Here is an 18,333-nt window from a genome sequence, read left to right on the forward strand (position 1 = left end):
TAATTATTTTGATGGTTCGATTAAGCTTTGCATTATTATATGAAACATATTTCATTTAGATTGATTAAAATTGTTTGTACATAGTCGAATAGAAATTTCTTAATATGATGTTTGACACATTGCAAATTATGAGAGATTAGCATGTTTAATTCGATTGGAAAATTTCAAAGTATTAGCCAAATGGTTGCTAAGTTATTTGGTCGAACGCATAGTTTTGATGTTTTTAATATGATATGAAATTTTTGCATAATATATGAATTGACTTTATACAGAATTATATGCATGTTTATGTTTGGCTAAGAATTTGGTAAAGCACCAAATGAATAGTGTTTTGGTTCAAATATGCATAATTGTTTGTATGCAAAGTTGGCTTGTGCGCATAATGGTATACTTTTGAGAAATAGAGTAATTCATGCAATAAGAGAATAAAAGAGTTATATGCGAATTAGGTAAATTTTGGGTTGTCATTGTTTGGATTGATTTTCTTTTTAAATAAATCCCTTGGTTTAATTTTTGTTAATCGAATGGGTGTTTTACAAAAAAGGTAAGATATGCATATTTTGTATGCCAAATTGGTTAGTCTTTTTGGTTTATAAATCAATGTGATCATAAGTTGAACAAGCTAGATATGCATAATATAGTATGGTCAAATGATAGGTGCATTGAATTATTATATTTATATGATTCATGCATGGATTAATAGAATGAGATAATTTTATTATCTTAGTTGTGCGTACATGCTTATGGGATATATTTGATTTTGGTGCTTATGATTTAAGTGGCTACTTATATATTAGTTATATGTTAAAAAAAAGAAGATTGTAAGTGATTATTTAACTGTATTATTTAAAGTTGATTTATTCAAGAGAATCAAACATGTGTACATTTATAATTGTTCAGAAGTTGTGATTTGTTTGGTAATGCCTCATAACCCCTTTCCAGCGACGGATACTGGTTAGGGGTGTTACAGGCGTACTCTCTATAAATGAGTTTTTCCAACCACCAAGCTCGCTTTAGCATTGACTTTGCCTGAGGGCATACTTATAGTCCTCAAGCATTTAGCAAGTTCTTAACATCTTATTTGCATAGAATTTATTCTACAATCCTATCTCCATAAACAGTTCTCAATTGTCCTAGACTATGCCAAGTGAGTTGTTACAACTTTCCCCCACTTAGGAAATTTCGTCCCTAAAATTCATACATGAAAACAATTGTGGATACTAATTTCTCATTATGCTCTCCCTTTCCCAAGTGGCTTCTTCAATTTTGTGATTTCTCCATAGTACTTTCACTAAGGGAATTTTTTTATTCCTCAGCTCTTTAACTTCCTTAGCCAAAATACGAACTGGCTCTTCGTCGTAAGATAGATTTGGCTCAACTTCAAGCTTTTCAATTTGTATTAGGTGTTTAGGGTCGGATTTATTCCTCTACAACATCAATATGTGAAACACATCATTAATCTTTGATAATCGGGAGGCAACGCCAACTTATACGCCACTGGACCAGCCTTGTCCAAAATCTCATATGGTCCTATAAATTTGGGGCTTAGCTTCCCTGTTTTTTCAAAGCATATAATCCTATTCTACGGTGAGACATTCAGGAATACCTTATATCCTACCTCAGAGTTGATTTCTTTCCTCTTTATGTTGGCATAAGACTTTTTCCCATCCTTACCAGCCTTCAAGTGATTACGAATGACAGTAACATTTTCTTTTGTTTTGAGCACTAAGTCTAGTTGTAACAGTTTGTTTTTAGTGAAATTAGAACAGTGATTTTAGGACTACGAATTTTAAATAAAAAGATTTATTTTATTATTATTTTAATGTCTATGGTATGCTAGTAGTGTCGTACAATAATTTCGTTAAGAAAATTTATCATTTGTATGCTTAATTAAGTAAAAAGGACTAAATTGTAAAAGGTGCTAAAGTATAGTTCCATTAGTTAAAGGTGTCTATTAGCTATGAAATTAAATTTTTAAAGGATTTGTGTGGTAATTAGACCATTGTTATTATGAGTGGACATTTATGGGCATGGATTAAGTGGTTTTAAAGGTTAATAAAGGTTAAATATGTAATTTAATAAACAATTTAAAGTAAAACAAAGAATAAGAAAAGGGATCTTCTTTCACTCATCTCTTCGACCAAAATTAAGGAAGAAAAAAACACCATTGAAGGGTGCTTGAAAGTTCGGCTATTCCATCCTTGCATGTGAGTGAATTTTGGTTCCGTTTTTAGTGATTTTTATGTTTTTGAGATCGTTGTAGCTTAATCTAGCTAGCCCAGGGACTAGTTTGCAAAAAAATTAAAGGATTAGGATTTTTCCATGAATGTGTTTGTGTGATTCTTGAAAATTTATGAAAGGTTATGAGTCCTTATTGTTAAATAAACACCTTTTGTAAATTGATTTTTGATGAAATTATCATTTAGAGACTATTATGTAAAAGTAGTAAAATAGTATGATGAATTGTGACTTTATGTTTTTTTTGCATTGATATGAGTCCCTAGGTAAATCGGCTAGCATGGTATGTGGATGAAATTGCATGAATTTCAATTTACGAACTTAAGGACTAAATTGTAAAGTAGTTAAAATAATAGGAGCAAAAGCGTAATTTTGCAAAAGTTTGAATTTTGGACTGAATTGAATATAATGAATATTAAATTGATTGAATTTTCTTATTTAGATCAAGTTAAGCCTCGTACGGATCTAGATCGAGGGAAAGATAAAGTCTCAGATTAGTGATCATATTTCATCGTCTTTGCATTCGAGGTAAGTTCGTATGTTTAAATAGCATTTTAATGTTTTTTAATTTAAATACTATTATGCTATTCATCATATCATGTCATTAGGGTTACCATGTCTCAGGTGGTGGTTCTGAATGTCCTACCGATGGCTGAGTTCCGGCATTTGTTGCGGATACTCGTCAGCTTGTGTGAGCGGCATCGTGTAGCTACATTCCGACCATCAACTTGTGTGAGCAGACCCATTTATGGCTCGAGTGAGCATCTATGGAAAGGAAAAGGAAAGGAAATGGTATCAACCATATGTTTAGCACACTTTGTGTGAGCTTCCCGCTCATCTGATATTATTCTAAGTGGTTCAACGGGCATGTAAAGGGAATGAACGGTAAGAGTTTCGATTGGCTATACCATGAATTTATGGAAAGGTATGTATTGATGATAATCAAAGAATCATTAACCATGTTTATGGAAAGAATGAATTCAAGTGTGCTATGTTCATGAAATCTATTTTACCATGTGATGATTTTGCTAAGTTACGTGTTTAGTCACTAACTTGTGTTCTTGATTATGCTTAGGCTTGTGCCAAGCTATGTTGGATTGATTCATCTATATTTTTAAGATTATGCATTGGAATGGTAAGCTTTGTTCATGATTTACGAACTTACTAAGCATTTTATGCTTACGATGTTGTTCTTTTTTATGTTTTATAGATTATCGGAAGCTCGATTGATTTGGAAGCTCATCGGAGACCTATCACACTATCCAAAGATTATATCGGTAGATTTTGATGTTTTGGTCATGGTTATAATGGCATGTTTAGTTGAATTATGTCTGATGAACTTGTTGTTATGTTTGGCTTGTAAATATGGTAATTTGGTTAGTGTGCTTTTTGCACTTTGATGCTATAATGGTTGATGTTTAGATGGTTAAATTTATGCATGGTTTTATGACCAAAGTGGTGTGTGTTGGCATGTTTGCAATGTGGTCAATTGTGGTAAGTTAGCTATGGAAAGAGGTTAGATATGAATGCTAGATGAATGGTCAATTATACATATGTTTGGATAGATTTGATAAATTGTGATTGAGGTGCCTTAATGGCATATTGGTTGTATGGATTTATGGTCTATTGAAATGGTCTTATTATGCATGTTTTGGTATGTTTTGGTAACTTGTTAATAGGTGCATTTGGCTTGTAGGTACTTGATGGAATTTGGTGAAAGGAATGGCTTGATTTTGGCCTATTTCTTGTCTACACGGCCAAAGACACGGGCGTGTGTCTGAGCCGTGTGTGACACACAGCCATGCAACATGGTCGTGTGTCCCCTGTAGGTTTTAATGGTTGTTTTTTGAAAGTTACACATCTTAGCACACGGCTTGGCACACGGGCATGTGAGGCCATTTCAAGAGTTACACGGCTTGGCACACGGGCGTGTGGCTTAGCCGTGTGACCCAAGTCAGAGAGTTAAATGGGCATGGACACGGGCTGGGGCACAGCCGAATGTCCCTATTTCGAATGTTACACAGCCTTGAGAGACGGGCATTTTTCCCAGTCGTGTGAGGCACACGGCCGTGTGATCCCTGTAGTTTGAATTTTTTGAAATTTTTCCTTAAGGTTTCGTAAGTTCTTGATTGAGTCCCGAATCATTTCTAAAGTGTTTCTAAGGCCTCAAGGGCTCGAATAGGGGATGACATGCACGTGTTTGAATGATTTATGCTATGATTTATCTAATGTTTAGAAATGAATGTTTTAAACTACGTTTTTATGGTAATGCTTCGTAACCCTATTCAGACGACGGATACTGGTTAAGGGTGTTACACTAGTCCCACAATTTTTGTTTCTCTTAGCTCTATCCAACAAATAGGCATTCTACACCTTCTACCATATAGGGCTTCAGCGGGCGACATCTTTAAACTGGCATGTAGCTATTGTTGTAGGCGAATTCAATCAAGCGAACATATTTTTCCTGGTTTGACATGAAATTGATCATAAAATAGCGCATCATGTCTTCAACTACTTGAATCACTCTTTCAGATTAGCCATCTGTCTGAGGAAGGGATGCAATGCTAAATCTCAGTTTTGTCTCCAATGATTACTGTATTTGCTGCCAAAATCTCAAAGTAAACCTCGGATCTCTACCAGACACAATGGACGATGGCACCTCATGGAGGCGTACCACTTCGATGACATATAATTCATCCAGCTTTTCTAAAGAGTATGTAGTATTCATAGGAAAGAAATGCGCTAACTTTGTGGGCTGATCTACTACCACCAAAAAGTAATTCTTCTTGGAGGGACTAAGAGGTAATCTAGAAACAAAGTCCATGGTGATCCTATCTCATTTCCATTCGAGAATTTCCAAAGGGTACAATTTACTCGAAGGAACTTGATACGGTGCCTTTACTCTTAGGCATGCTAGATATGTGGAAGCATATTTTGAGATTTCCTTATTCATACCAGGCCACAAGTAAGAGTCTCTCAAATCTCTATAATTTTGACGCCACCAGGGTGAAGTGAAAAAGGCCCTTGGTGAGCTTCCTTTAATAATTTCTTTCTCAAATAATTTCCCATCATTGCAAACACTCAGTTCCTGAATCTGGGTTCACCATCCTTACCTACTGATAACTCTTGAAAAGAGTTATATTTTAGGCCTTTAAACTTGGTTAATTTTTCGTACTTGAGTAAATTTAGTTGCATTTTAGGAAATTATATTAATATTTTTATAACATTGCATCATGAAGCTTGGATTGTGCTTTGAATGTCACTTATGTTACTTTTACTTGTGGGATGAAAGAAATTACGTGTTGTTTATAACAGGTGCAGAAATGAGGAAAAGAAGTGAAGGAGTAAAGTTTTGTTATGACAAAAGGTTGGATATATTTCCAGCATAAATGCTGTGACAATTCCAGAAAGATGCTGACTCAATTATCAATTTGTGCCACTCTTAGCTAGCTGTACTTGTACCAGAAATATTTACTTGATAAAAAGGGAGAAAAGAGTGTGTGCTGAAAGGAGGACCTACCCTATTAAAAGAAGAAATATAAAAAAAGAAAGGAGGTAGTTTTTCCTCTCACATAATTTCTCGTAGGAGATCCAGAGATGCAAGGAAAGGGGGCAGAAGCAAAGGAACAGAGCAGCAACGCAGGGAAGAAGGAGAAGCATTCAACCCTGGGGATACGATCTTACTTACTACTGTTTACTTGATTCGACGTGTGCACTTGCACATTCGCATTTTATATTCACATGCAACAAGTTTTTGGCACCGTTGCCAGGGATCATTAATTTGCTGAAATTTGGTTTTGTTATTTTCTTATATAATTCCATTGGTTTCACTTAACTTTGTTGTTTTTAATTTCTATAGGTTTGCTCTTAGTGCATGAGTAGAGGCATTCCTGCTAACAAAGAGTACCCTTTTGACCTAGAGTTCGAGAGAACTGAGAAGGAGGCCAGAATTGTAAGATATGGCTATGATTGGAAATGATCCAGGTAAGGAAGATCTATTACATCTGAATGGTCGGATGTTGTTTTGCCTATCCCTTGTGTGATGGATGATAGAGACAGACCCATTCGAGAGCATGTTCTGGCAAACTTGGATGATTTGAGCCCAGGAATAGTCAGGCCACAGATTTAAGCTTAGCATTTTGTGTTGAAACCAGTAATGTTTCAGATGCTGGAAACGTAGGATAGTTCAATGGATTGCCTATTGAAGATCCATAATTGCACTTAAGACTTTTCTTGGAAGTCTGTGACTCATTCAGACAATAGGGTGTTCCTAAAGATGCCTTACGACTTAAATTTTTTTCCATATTCATTAAGAGATCATGCCAAAACATGGTAGAATGCTTTTCCATTAGGGAAGTGGAATCTTGGAATGATCTTTGTCAAAGGTTTTTGCTATGGTATAATCCTCCAAATATGAATGTCAAGTTAAGGAATGATATCACATCTTTTCGTTAATCAGAGGATGAGATGTTATATGAAGCTTGGGAGTGATTCAAGGAATGACTTAAGAAATGTCCAATGCATGGTTTCCAACACTAGAAACAGATGGAAATGTTTTGCAATGGATTAAATGCACATACAAGGATGGTAGTTGATGCGTCTGCTAATGGTACTTGGCTAGAGAGATCAGATAATGAAGCATATGAGATTTTGCAACAGATTGCCAACAATTATTATAAATACCCTACTATGAGAATGGGGACTGGTAGAAGAGTTGCTGACATAGTGGAGCTTGATACAATCACTTTATTAACAACTCAGGTATCATCTTTAGCTAATATGATCAAAACACTAAAGAGACCACCTGCAGTTCAGCAGATGAAAAGAACCAAGCTATCATGTGTTTATTGTGGGGAAGATCATGTTTTTGATGAATGCCCATCAAACCCAACCTCTGTGTGTTACATGGGTAATTTCAACTGGAACAATAACCCATATTCCAACACCTACAACCCAGGGTAGAAACAACATCCAAACTTCAGTTGGAATAATCAAGGAATGGTGAACTCCAACAATGTTGTTCGATAGAATGCCAAAAATGCACCACTTGGTTATAATCAACCCATGCCACGACAAAATGCTCAACAAAGTTCAACATCATTTTCTTCATCTATGGGAGCTCTGTTGAATGAATATTTGGCAAAAAAAGATGTCGTGATCTAGAGTCAAGCTGCATCCCTAAGAGCTTTGGAAAATCAAATAGGGTAGATTGCCAATGCATTAAACTTGAGACCTTAAGGAGCATTTCCAAGTTACACTAAAAATTCAAGATCTCAAGGGAAGGTGCATTGCGAGCCCGTTACGCTCAGAAGTGGTACTCAGTTACCTGATTTTGTTAATGATGCCATTACAGACGAGGACAACTCAAATCTCACACATAGAAAGAATTTAGATCCATCTGTGGAGTAGTTTACAACTTCACAGACCAATTAAAAGATTGCTATAACAGAATCAGAGTTTGCTACCCATAAAAATGCCATAACAAAACAATATCAGCAATCTGAACGAAGGCCACTGCCACCTTTTCCTCAATGATTTTAGAAATCTATGTAAGATTTTCAGTTCAAAAAACTTTTGGATGTCCTGAAGTAGCTCCATATCAACATACTGTTGGTGGAAGCATTGGTGCAAATGCCCAACCACATAAAATTCATGAAAGATATCTTGTTAAAGAAGCAAAGATTAGGGGAATTTGAAGCTGTTACTCTCACTAAATGGTGCACAATGATGCTAATGAACAAATTACCACCAAAATTGAAGGTCCTAGGGAGTTTTACTATTCCTTGTTCTATTGGAAACCATTATGTTCGTAAGGCATTATGCGATTTAGGAGCAAGTATAAAATTAATGTCTATGTTTTTTTCAGGAAGCTAGGAATTGGGAAGGCAAGACCCATCACAGTCACACTGCAACTAGCTGATCTTCCTTATGCACATCCAAAAGGTAAAATTGAAGATCTACTGATAAGAGTAGATAAATTTATTTTTCCAGTAGATTTTATTATTTTAGAATGTGAAGTTGATAAAGGAGTATCGATTGTTCTTGGAAGACCTTTTCTGGCTACAAGTAGAACGCTAATTGATTTGCAGAAAGGTTAGTTAACAATGAGGGTTAATGACCAGTAAATTACTTTTAATGTTTTTGATGCCATGAAGTGTGCAAATGAAAATGAAGAATGTCACGCCATTGTGTTTATCGAAATAGCGGTGGAATTAGAGTTTGCCAAATTTTGTCACTGTAATTCTAATAATGATGATGCAAATCTATTTGAGTTAAGTGAAGCAGAAACGACTAAAGAACTTGGTAAACTTATAGAGACCAAGAGGATTGAAGATAGACCAGGGAAGAGTTTTGAATCTTTAGATTTATTAGCTCGTTCTTTTAAGCCTCTTCAACCTTCTATAGTGGAACCTCCCACATTGGAGTTAAAGTCTTTGCCATTACATTTAAAGTATGCCTACTTGGGAAACAACAACACTCTGCCAGTAGTAATCTTTGCAGAGTTGACACCTGATCAGAAGACTAAGTTACTAGATGTTCTGAAGAGATCTAAAAAGGCGTTGGGATGGGCGATCCCTGATATCAAGGGAAACAACCCTGCTATCTACATACATAAGATTTTACTTAAGGATTTCCATAGCAATTCTATTGAGCAGCAGGGAAGGTTGAACCCCATCATGAAGGAAGTTGTCAAGGAGATTATCAAATGGCTCAATGCTGACATAATATACCTAATAACTCTTCAAAAGAGTTATATTTTAGGCCTTTAAATTGAATTATTTTCTTTTAATTAAGAAAATATATTTGCATTTTAGACTTATTACTAGAGCATTACAAACTAAATTTTGGATTGTGTTTTAACTGTAAATTTATGTTACTTTTAATTGTTGGAAAAGAGGTTTGGTAGTCTTTGGTAGTAGGTGCAGGTAGGATGCAAGAGGCAAGAAGAAGAAAAGAGGAAGAGGAAAAGAGAATGAAAGAAGTGAAACATTTCCATGGAAAATAGTGGGATAAATTGCCAACATAAATACCGTGGAAATTTTAGGAATATGACACAACACTAAATTCATGTCACTCTCAGCCAGCTGTACGTGTACCAGATAAATCACCCTAAAAAAAGGAGCAAAATATGTGTTTTGGGAGGGACATATCTACCCTAAAAAAGGAGGAGAGAGAAGAGAAGGACACACAATTTTTGATGAGAAAAGAAAAGAAAAGAAAAAGAGCAATTTCTCTCATTGCAATATAATCCAATGGGAAAAGTATGTGGAAAATTTAGAAGAGAAGAAGAGGGTAGCAGTTAAAAAGAATAGATCACAAATGTTAAGAGGGGAAGAGAAATCTGCCTTGGGTTTTGCGTAAAATATTGAGAAGAAACTGGAGTGTAGCGAGAACTTTCTGCAGTTTTGCCTTTGTTCTATTTTTCTGGGTTTTAATTTTTGTGATTCGTAAACTTGAAGAATGTTGATGAATGATTTAATTTTTTATTTAATTGCCCAACCTATGAGCTAATTTTCTTTGGGTTGGAATTATTTGGGTGAATATTGAATTATCTGTAATGCCCATGATATGATTTTGATTAAAGTCACTGTTTCATCTGATTCTTGTTTACTTGGAATGCATGCATGGAAGCTCTAGACATTGTTGATTGCGTGTTATGTTCTTAGATGGATTTGAATCTGAAAGGATTAAATAAATCAGATTGTTAATCAATTGATTCAGGCATGTACTCCAATGAATATTCGTAGCAGTCTATACATAGAAGGTGTGATTTGTAGAGGTAAAAAACGTTAGTATGGTTACCATTCGTAAGTCTTGTAGACATACACAAACTCCGAATAATAACTAAATTCTAGAATCATATACCCAATTTCTGATAGTTCTTGGGTGAACCTTGTTCAGTATGGACCCAAAAAAAGGGGTGTCACTATTGTAAACAATAATAACAACAAACTTAGTCCCATTTGTACTATCACGGGATGGAGGGTTTGTATGGATTATTGGAAACTCAACAAAGCAACAAGGAATGATCATTTCCCTCTGTCATTTATCGATCAACTGTTGGATAGACTAGCAGGGAAAGCATTCTATTCCTTTCTGTATGGATACACAGGGTACAATCAAATGTCCATCGCGCCTGCTGATCAAGAGAATACCATATTCACATGTCTATATGGAACCTTTGCATTTCGAAGAATGCCATTTGGATTATGCATTGGCCCTGTAACTTTTCAACATTGCATGATGGATGATTTCTCAATGTTTGGATGATTTCTCAACTTTTCAATATTTTCAGACATGGTGGAGGAATTCTTAGAAATCTTTATGGATGATTTCTCAATGTTTGGCGATACATTTGAAGACTATTTGCAAAATTTGGAGTTAATTCTTTGTCGATGTTAAGAAACCAATCTTATGCTGAATTGGGAAAAATGCCACTTCATGGTCTGTAAGGGCATTGTTCTAGGACATAAGATTTCACAACAAGGAATTACTGATGACAAAGAAAAGATTGAAGTTATTGAGAAATTGCCATCACCTATTTCAATAAAAGGTATTCAAAGCTTCCTCGGTCACGTAGGATTCTGTCGTCGATTTATCAAGGAATTTTCCAAAATAGCAAAACGTCTTTGCATATTATTGGAACATAACAAATCTTTTAATTTTGATAGGCCATGTTTGCAAGAATTTGAGGAACTGAAGAAGCAGTTGATCGCAGCACCAATAGTCACTGCACTAGACTGGACCCTATCGTTCTGCAAGTGACTTTGCTGTAGGAGCAATCCTGGGAAAAAGAAAAGCCAAGGTATTTCATGTTGTATACTATGACAGTCGTACGTTGACAAATTCATAGCAAAATTACACCACCAGTAAGAAGGAGTTGCTAGCTGTACTATTTTCCTTTGACAAATTTGGAGCTTATCTCGTGGGCACTAAAGTCACAGTGTATATGGACCATTTTGCTATTAAGTACTTGGTGAAGAAGAATGATGCTAAGCCCGGATTAATTTGATAGATATTGCTACTGTAGGAATTTGATCTTGAGGTTAGAGATAGGAAGGCCACAGAAGATCAAGTGGTTGATCATTTATCAAGCTTGGAAGCCCAGATTAATTTGATAGATATTGCTACTGTAGGAATTTGATCTTGAGGTTAGAGATAGGAAGGCCACAGAAGATCAAGTGGTTGATCATTTATCAAGCTTGGAAGCAGGGAATGAAGATCGTAATATTCAGATGATTAAAGATGAATTCCCTGATGAGTAATTACTGGTCATCATAACATTACGATCATGTGCTTATGTTGTTACTTTTCTGGTCAGTGGATTGTTGCCATTCGAGCTCTCTAGTAAAGGAAGAAGGAAATTTCTCCATAATGTTAAGTAGTACTACTGGGATGAGCCATTCTTATTCAAGCAGTGTGCAAACCAAATCATTCAAATATCATCCAGATGATGAAATTCAGGGTGTTCTGCACCACTATCATTTAACACCGTATGGAAGCCACTTTGGGGGTATACGAACTGCTGTAAAACTTCTCCACTCTGGTTTTTATTGGCCTACAGTGTTTAAAGGCGCTTATGAATTTATCACTGTCAAAGGATTGAAAATCTATCTAGGAGATATGAAATGCACGTTCTAGAATACTTTAGAAGTAGAACTATTCGATGTTTCGGGAATTGATTTTATAGGGCTATTTCCACCCTCTTGGGGAAATATCTATATATTGGTCGATGTTGATTACGTCTCCAAGTAGGTTGAATTTGTTGCTCTACCCATAAATGATGCCAAATCGTTACTAAAATTTCTTCATAAAAATATTATTACGCGGTTTGGTATCCCTCGTGAGCTAATCAATGATGAGATTCACACTTCGATTGCAAGTTAGTTGCTAATGCTCTTAATAGATATGAGATGTGGCATAAAATTGCCACAGTGTATCATCCTCAGACAAATGGACAAGCTGAAATATCTAATAGAGACATAAAACAAATTCTGGAGAAGGTAGTCAATCGCAACTGAAAAGATTGGTCAACAAGATTGGATGATGCTTTGTCAGCATATCGTACAACTTTCAAGACACCATTTGGTATGTCACCATTCCAGCTCGTTTATGGTAAATCATGCCACTTGCCTGTTAAACTGGAACACAAGGCATTCTGGGCAATCAAGAAACTAAATATGTATTGGAAATCTACTAGAAATAATTACTTTAATGGAGCTGAATTAGATGGATGAATTTCGAACTCAAGCCTATGAAAATGCCAAACTGTACAAAGAAAAGACCAAACGATGGCATTACAACAAAATTTTGCCATGACAATTTGTTCCCGGACAACAAGTCTTGCTTTTCAATTCCAGGCCTAAATTGTTTCCTGAAAAATGAAAGTCTCAATGGTCGGGTCCATTCGAAGTTGTTCAGGTATATCCACTTGGAGCAATAGACGTCAAAGTCAAAAAAATTAGGTCTACTTTAAAAGTAAGTGGCCAACAGTGGAAGCATTTTCTGTGCAATGGCTCGTCAAGCACCATCTACTTCTACTGCTGCTCAGCTGCGTACATTCTTCAGTAAGACAGCAAAGACCAAATACCACCAAAACATCTCCAAATGCCCTTCGTGCATGGAAAAAAGATTCCTTTTTCAAGATGCCCTTTTTATGGGCTATACTGAACCAACTTCCTTAGTCATAGAGCAACATGGATGGTAGATTTTCTGTGTCCATCCTGATGATGTTTTCCCTCAAGTAGTAAAGGAGTTCTACGCTCACCTTACCTCCCCTAAAAATGCCTTTATATATATTTACGGGGTGCTTCAGTATTGTTTGATGCCGAGTCGATAAGTGCAGAATATGGGTTATTTGATGGTCCTGATGAACACACTGATTTTGTCAAGACAATGATGACAAAAAAATTAAATCATGTTGTTACTGATGTCTGTGTTGAGGGCACAAAATAGACAGTCTCAAGGAATGATTGTTACATCATTGATAGGGTAACTTTGAAGCCCAACTGTAGGCTTTGGTATCATTTCCTCAAAAATCGTCTCATTCTATCCATCCACAATTCCAAAATCTCAAAGGACCGTCTGCTGCTACTCATGCAGACTTAAACACATGCAGATGCTATATAAGGATCACACATATACGTTTAGCAGTCGCTTAAGGACTCACACATTACTACTGGAAAATCGATAATAATAAAAAGTTTTATAGAATGACTTGTAGGAGTTGAGACTAAGGACTCACCTGAGAACTCACCTTCACTTCAACTTAGATCTTCTTTTCCAATGATCCTACCAAAACCAAGAAACTGTTTAAAAGATTATGGAACTTCCATTAAAATCCCACTTACAGACAGTTACTAACATCTCAATTACAGATGAACCTAATGTAGGGCCTCCTATTTAGACTTACTAGAAGATTGAAACATCCACCGTTTTACCAAAAAAACTTAGCTACCAATTCAACTAAGAAGAAGATATTATTTAGATTTAAGAAGAAGAACTAGAACCTAGAGCAAAAGGAAGAAAGATCATCTGAAATGTACCCTTCTTACTATATATACTCAGTTTGTAACAAGCCGTTTTTAATGAAATCAAAATAGTGGTTTTGGGACCAAAAATTTGAAGAGAAAATAATGTTTACAGTATGTTGTTAGTGTCGTATAGAAATTTCATTAAGAAATTTTGGCGTTTGAATGCTTAATTACGTGAAAATGACTAAATCAAAAAAGGTGCAAAAATAGAGTTCTAATAGTTAAAAGTATCTATTAGCTATGAAATTTAATTATAAAGGGATTCATATGGTAAATAAACCATTATATTAAGTAGTGGACAAAGATAGACACTAAATAAGTAATTTTTTAAGGTTTTGATAAAGGTTAAATTTGTAAATTAATAATTTAACCTAAAACAAACTAAAGAAAACTAATGTATCATTTTAGTGTTCATCTTCTCCACTAAATTTTGGAAGGAAAAATATCAAAAGTTAGGGTTATTCATTCGACCATATTGATTTGCTTACATGTAAGTGATTTTGACCCCGTTTTTAATGATTTTTAAGTTTTTGAAGTTGTTGTAGCTTAATCTAGCTAGCCCAGGGGCTAGTTTGCAAAAATTTTAAAGGTTTAGGGTTTTTCCATTAATGTTCTAGCATTTTTTTGAATTTGGATGAAAGATTATGAGTCCTTGTTGTTAAATAAAAAACTTTTGTAAAGTGATTTTTGATGAAATTATCATTTAGGGACTTAGTTTAAAAGTAGTAAAATATCATGATAAGTTTGTAAAATGTTAAGTTGTATGAGGTTGTATAAGTCCCTAAGTAAGTCAGCTAGCATGAAATGTGGATGAAATTGCATAAATTTCCATTTACGTGATTAAGGACTAAATTGTAAAGAAGTTAAAACATTAGGGGCAAAAATGTAAATTTCCAAAATATGAATTTTGGAATAAATTGAATAGTATGTGTATTAAATGAATTAGATTTCCTTATTTAGATTAAGATAAACCTTGTACGGATCTAGATCAAGGAAAAGCTAAAGCCTCGGGTTAGTGATCTTATTTCGACATCCTTAAAATCTAGGTAAGTTCGTATGTTTAAATGATGTTTTGATGTTTTTTGATATATGCATGCTATTGTTTTATTTATCATGTCATGAAATGATGGAGATCCAACGACGTACGACTATTATCGAGCCCTGTTTGAACCTTAGGAATATATAGGATACAAATGGCAAGTCATTAGGGTTACCATGTTTCGGGTCTTGGTCGTGAATGTCCTACCGATAGCTGAGTTTCGGCATTTGTTGGGGATACTCGTAAGCTTGTGTGAGCGGCATCTTGTAGCTATATTCTAACTGTCAGCTTGTGTGGGCAGACCCATTTATGGTTCGAGTGAGCAATGATGTAAAGGAAATGGAAAAGGAATGGTTTTAACCATATTTTTAGCACACTTTGTGTGAGCTTCCCACGTATTCGATGTTATGCTAAGTGGTTCAATGGGCATGGAAATGGAAGGAACAGTAAGTGTTCCGGTCGACTATTTTATGAACCTTCAGAAAGATATGAAAGGTCAATGATCAATGTATGTATATTCATGATTATGGAAAGTATGAATTCAATGATGATATGTTCATGTGATTTTACCTTACCATGTGATAATTCAAGTGAATTATGTGTTAATGTACTAAGAATTGTTGTTGATGATGCTTAGGCTTGTGCCAAGCTATTTGTTGGATTGTATCATGTTTAATTTTAAAGTTATGCATTTGAAATGGTAAGTTATGTTCATGTTATACGAACTTAGTAAGCATTATGTGCTTATGTAGTTTTCTTTCTTATGTCTTATAAATTATTGGATGCTTGATCGGTTTGGAAGCTTGTAGGAGACCAGTCACACTATCCAGCGATTATATCGGTGAATTTTGATGTTTTGGTCAAGGCTATAATGGCATGTATAGGTGGACTTGTGTTTAATGATCTGGTTATTATGTTTGTCATTTATACGCTATTATAGTTTATGTAGTTATGGTACTTGGATGCCTTGATGGTTGGTGTTATTATGGCTAAGTTGATGCATGTTTTGAATGACCAATTTGGTATGTGATAGTGTAGCTTCAATATGGTTAATTATGGTATAATTTGCTATAGAATTGAGCTAGATATGTATGGATGAGTTATGCCCAAATATGTATAAGATGAGGTATATGTGCTTATTTGTGATTGAGGTGCCTATATGGCATATTGGTTGGATGGAATAGTGGCTTATTGAATTCATCTTATTATGCATGTTTTGGTATGTTTTGATGCCTTGGTTAAAGGTGCAAATGGCTTGTAGCTGTATGCTTTGAATGGGTGAAGGAAATGGCTTGATTTTGGCCAATTTCTTGTCCACATGGCTTAAGACACGGGTCTGTGTCTCAGCCGTGTGTGACACACAGCCCTGTGACACTGTCGTGTGTCCCCTATAGGTCTTCTAAATTTTATTTTCTTGAATTATGTTTGTTCCTTCTATAAAGTTTATATTGTTTATTAGATCCATGATGAACTAATCTTCCTGTGAAGGATTAGTAAGTGAAGGTATGAATAGTTAATTGTTTTGTAGGGGTTTATTACCAGATCAGCTGTTTAGAAAAGAAAGAATTTAAACCCTAGGCCTGACAACCCTAGGAAGCCAGTAAGGTGAGAATTAACCCAAATTTTATATGGTCTATCCGTGGACACATTGACCCTAAACAGGTCTGGACTGTAAGGTCGAGAAATAAGTAGTTTTTTTCGACTCGTTATTCTAGTAGAAGATCAGAAGATCCTGTAAGGATATCAACTAGTTGATTTGGTATATTTTACTGTAGGACCTCTTAAGTGAAAGTTCATTATGACTACTGAATCGAGATAATCACCTATGACAAGATTTGGTATATTTTACTGTAGGACCCCTTACCCGAGACTGTTGCCGGAGTCGAGCACGAGGCGTTACCTGACTTAAGTTACTAGTTTGGAGCATAAAAATTTACTTTTAAAATTAATTCGCTCACATTTAATCAATATATCCCTAAAAAGGATCCCCGAGACCCTAAATCATGCAACGTAAACGGTTTGGGTCCAAACCGGGAACATTAAAAAATTTTCGAATACTTAAACAAATCAAAATGATTTATTTCACTATTCACAATAAAACTGTCCACTCGCGCAACAGTCACTAATTTAATTATAACTCGAGTTACGAAACTCAAAATTTAGATTTGTAAATTTTCCCTAAAACTAGGCTCATATATCTTCTTATCATAAAATTTCCAGAATTTTTGGGTCAACCAAATAATGCAATTTATTCGTTAAATTCTCCCCTGTTTTACTGTCTGATGGTTCTGACCTCTATTCATTAAAAATCAATTATCTCATTGTACGAGCGTCAAATGGTGCAATTCTGAACCAAGGAAACGGAGCAAACCTTGCTCAAAATCCTATCCTTATTGCTGATGATAGGGATAGAGCTTTAAGACAGTATGCCATGCCAGTATTTCATGATCTTAATTCGGGTATTAGGAGACCCGAAATTGAGGCAGAATAGTTCGATTTGAAGCCAGTCATGTTCTAGATGCTTTAGACAGTGGGCCAATTCAGTGGAATGCCTACCAAAGATCCTCACCTACACTTAAGACTATTTATGGAGGTGAGTGGTTCTTTCAAGTTAGCCGGAGTACCTAAAGATGCATTACGATTGAAGCTATTCCCATATTCATTAAGGGATAGAGCTCGAGCTTGGTTGAACTCATTACCATCGAAGTCAATTTCAACATGGCAAGAGTTAGAAAAAAATTCCTTATGAAGTATTTCCCGCTTAGCAAGAATCCTAAGTTGAGGATTGAGATCACTGCTTTCTAGCAAATGGATGATGAGTCATTGTATGAGGCATGGGAAAGGTACAAAGAATTATTACGGAAGTACCATCATCACGGAATCCCATATTGCATACAACTTGAGGCATTTTATAATGGTCTAATCCTCACACGAGGATGGTAGTGGACGCTTCTGCTAATGGTGCTCTCCTTTCTAAGTCTTATAATAAGGCTAATGAAATCATTGAGAGGATTACCAGCAACAATTATCAATGGCCAACCAATTGAGCATTGTCAGGAAGACGAGTCGCTGGAATAAATGAAGTAGACTCTTTTAGTTCACTCGCATCTCAAGTATCATCAATATCCTAAATGTTAAAAAATCTTACTACTAATCGGTGTAATAGTTTTCTAGCATAGCCACTAAATCAATTTGAAAATGTAGCCTGTGCTTATTATGGGGAAGGAAATTTGTTCGAAGAATGTCCATCGAACCTAGAATCTGTGTATTACATGGGTAACCAGAACCAAAATGGAGGAAGGCAAGGGCTGCAATCCAATTTCTATAACCCATCATGGTGAAAGCACCCTAATTTTTCTTGGAGTAACCAAGGGGCAGGAACCAGTAACAATTATGTCAAACCTAGATCAACCCAACCACCTAGTTTTTCCCAACAAGCTTAGAAACCAACCCAAGCTAAACCATCCAATAGCCTAAAGAATTTATTAAAGGCATACAATACATGCGAAAAATGATGCCTTT

At 35.5% G+C, this 18,333-nt stretch overlaps 2 non-coding genes across 2 annotated transcripts; both read right to left on the bottom strand.

Annotated features, from left to right (window-relative positions):
- Positions 1 to 6,660: 6,660 nt before the first annotated feature.
- LOC121215748 (small nucleolar RNA R71) lies at positions 6,661 to 6,767 on the bottom strand. Its single transcript, XR_005911723.1, has one exon. It is a non-coding gene; the product is annotated as a small nucleolar RNA R71 (small nucleolar RNA).
- Positions 6,768 to 17,586: 10,819 nt separating this feature from the next.
- On the bottom strand, positions 17,587 to 17,693 carry LOC121215799 (small nucleolar RNA R71). Its single transcript, XR_005911772.1, has one exon. It is a non-coding gene; the product is annotated as a small nucleolar RNA R71 (small nucleolar RNA).
- Between the last annotated feature and the right edge of the window lie 640 nt (positions 17,694 to 18,333).

The sequence above is a fragment of the Gossypium hirsutum genome, chromosome D03 (genome assembly GCF_007990345.1).
Source record: "Gossypium hirsutum isolate 1008001.06 chromosome D03, Gossypium_hirsutum_v2.1, whole genome shotgun sequence".
In the NCBI taxonomy this organism is placed as follows: Eukaryota; Viridiplantae; Streptophyta; class Magnoliopsida; order Malvales; family Malvaceae; genus Gossypium; species Gossypium hirsutum.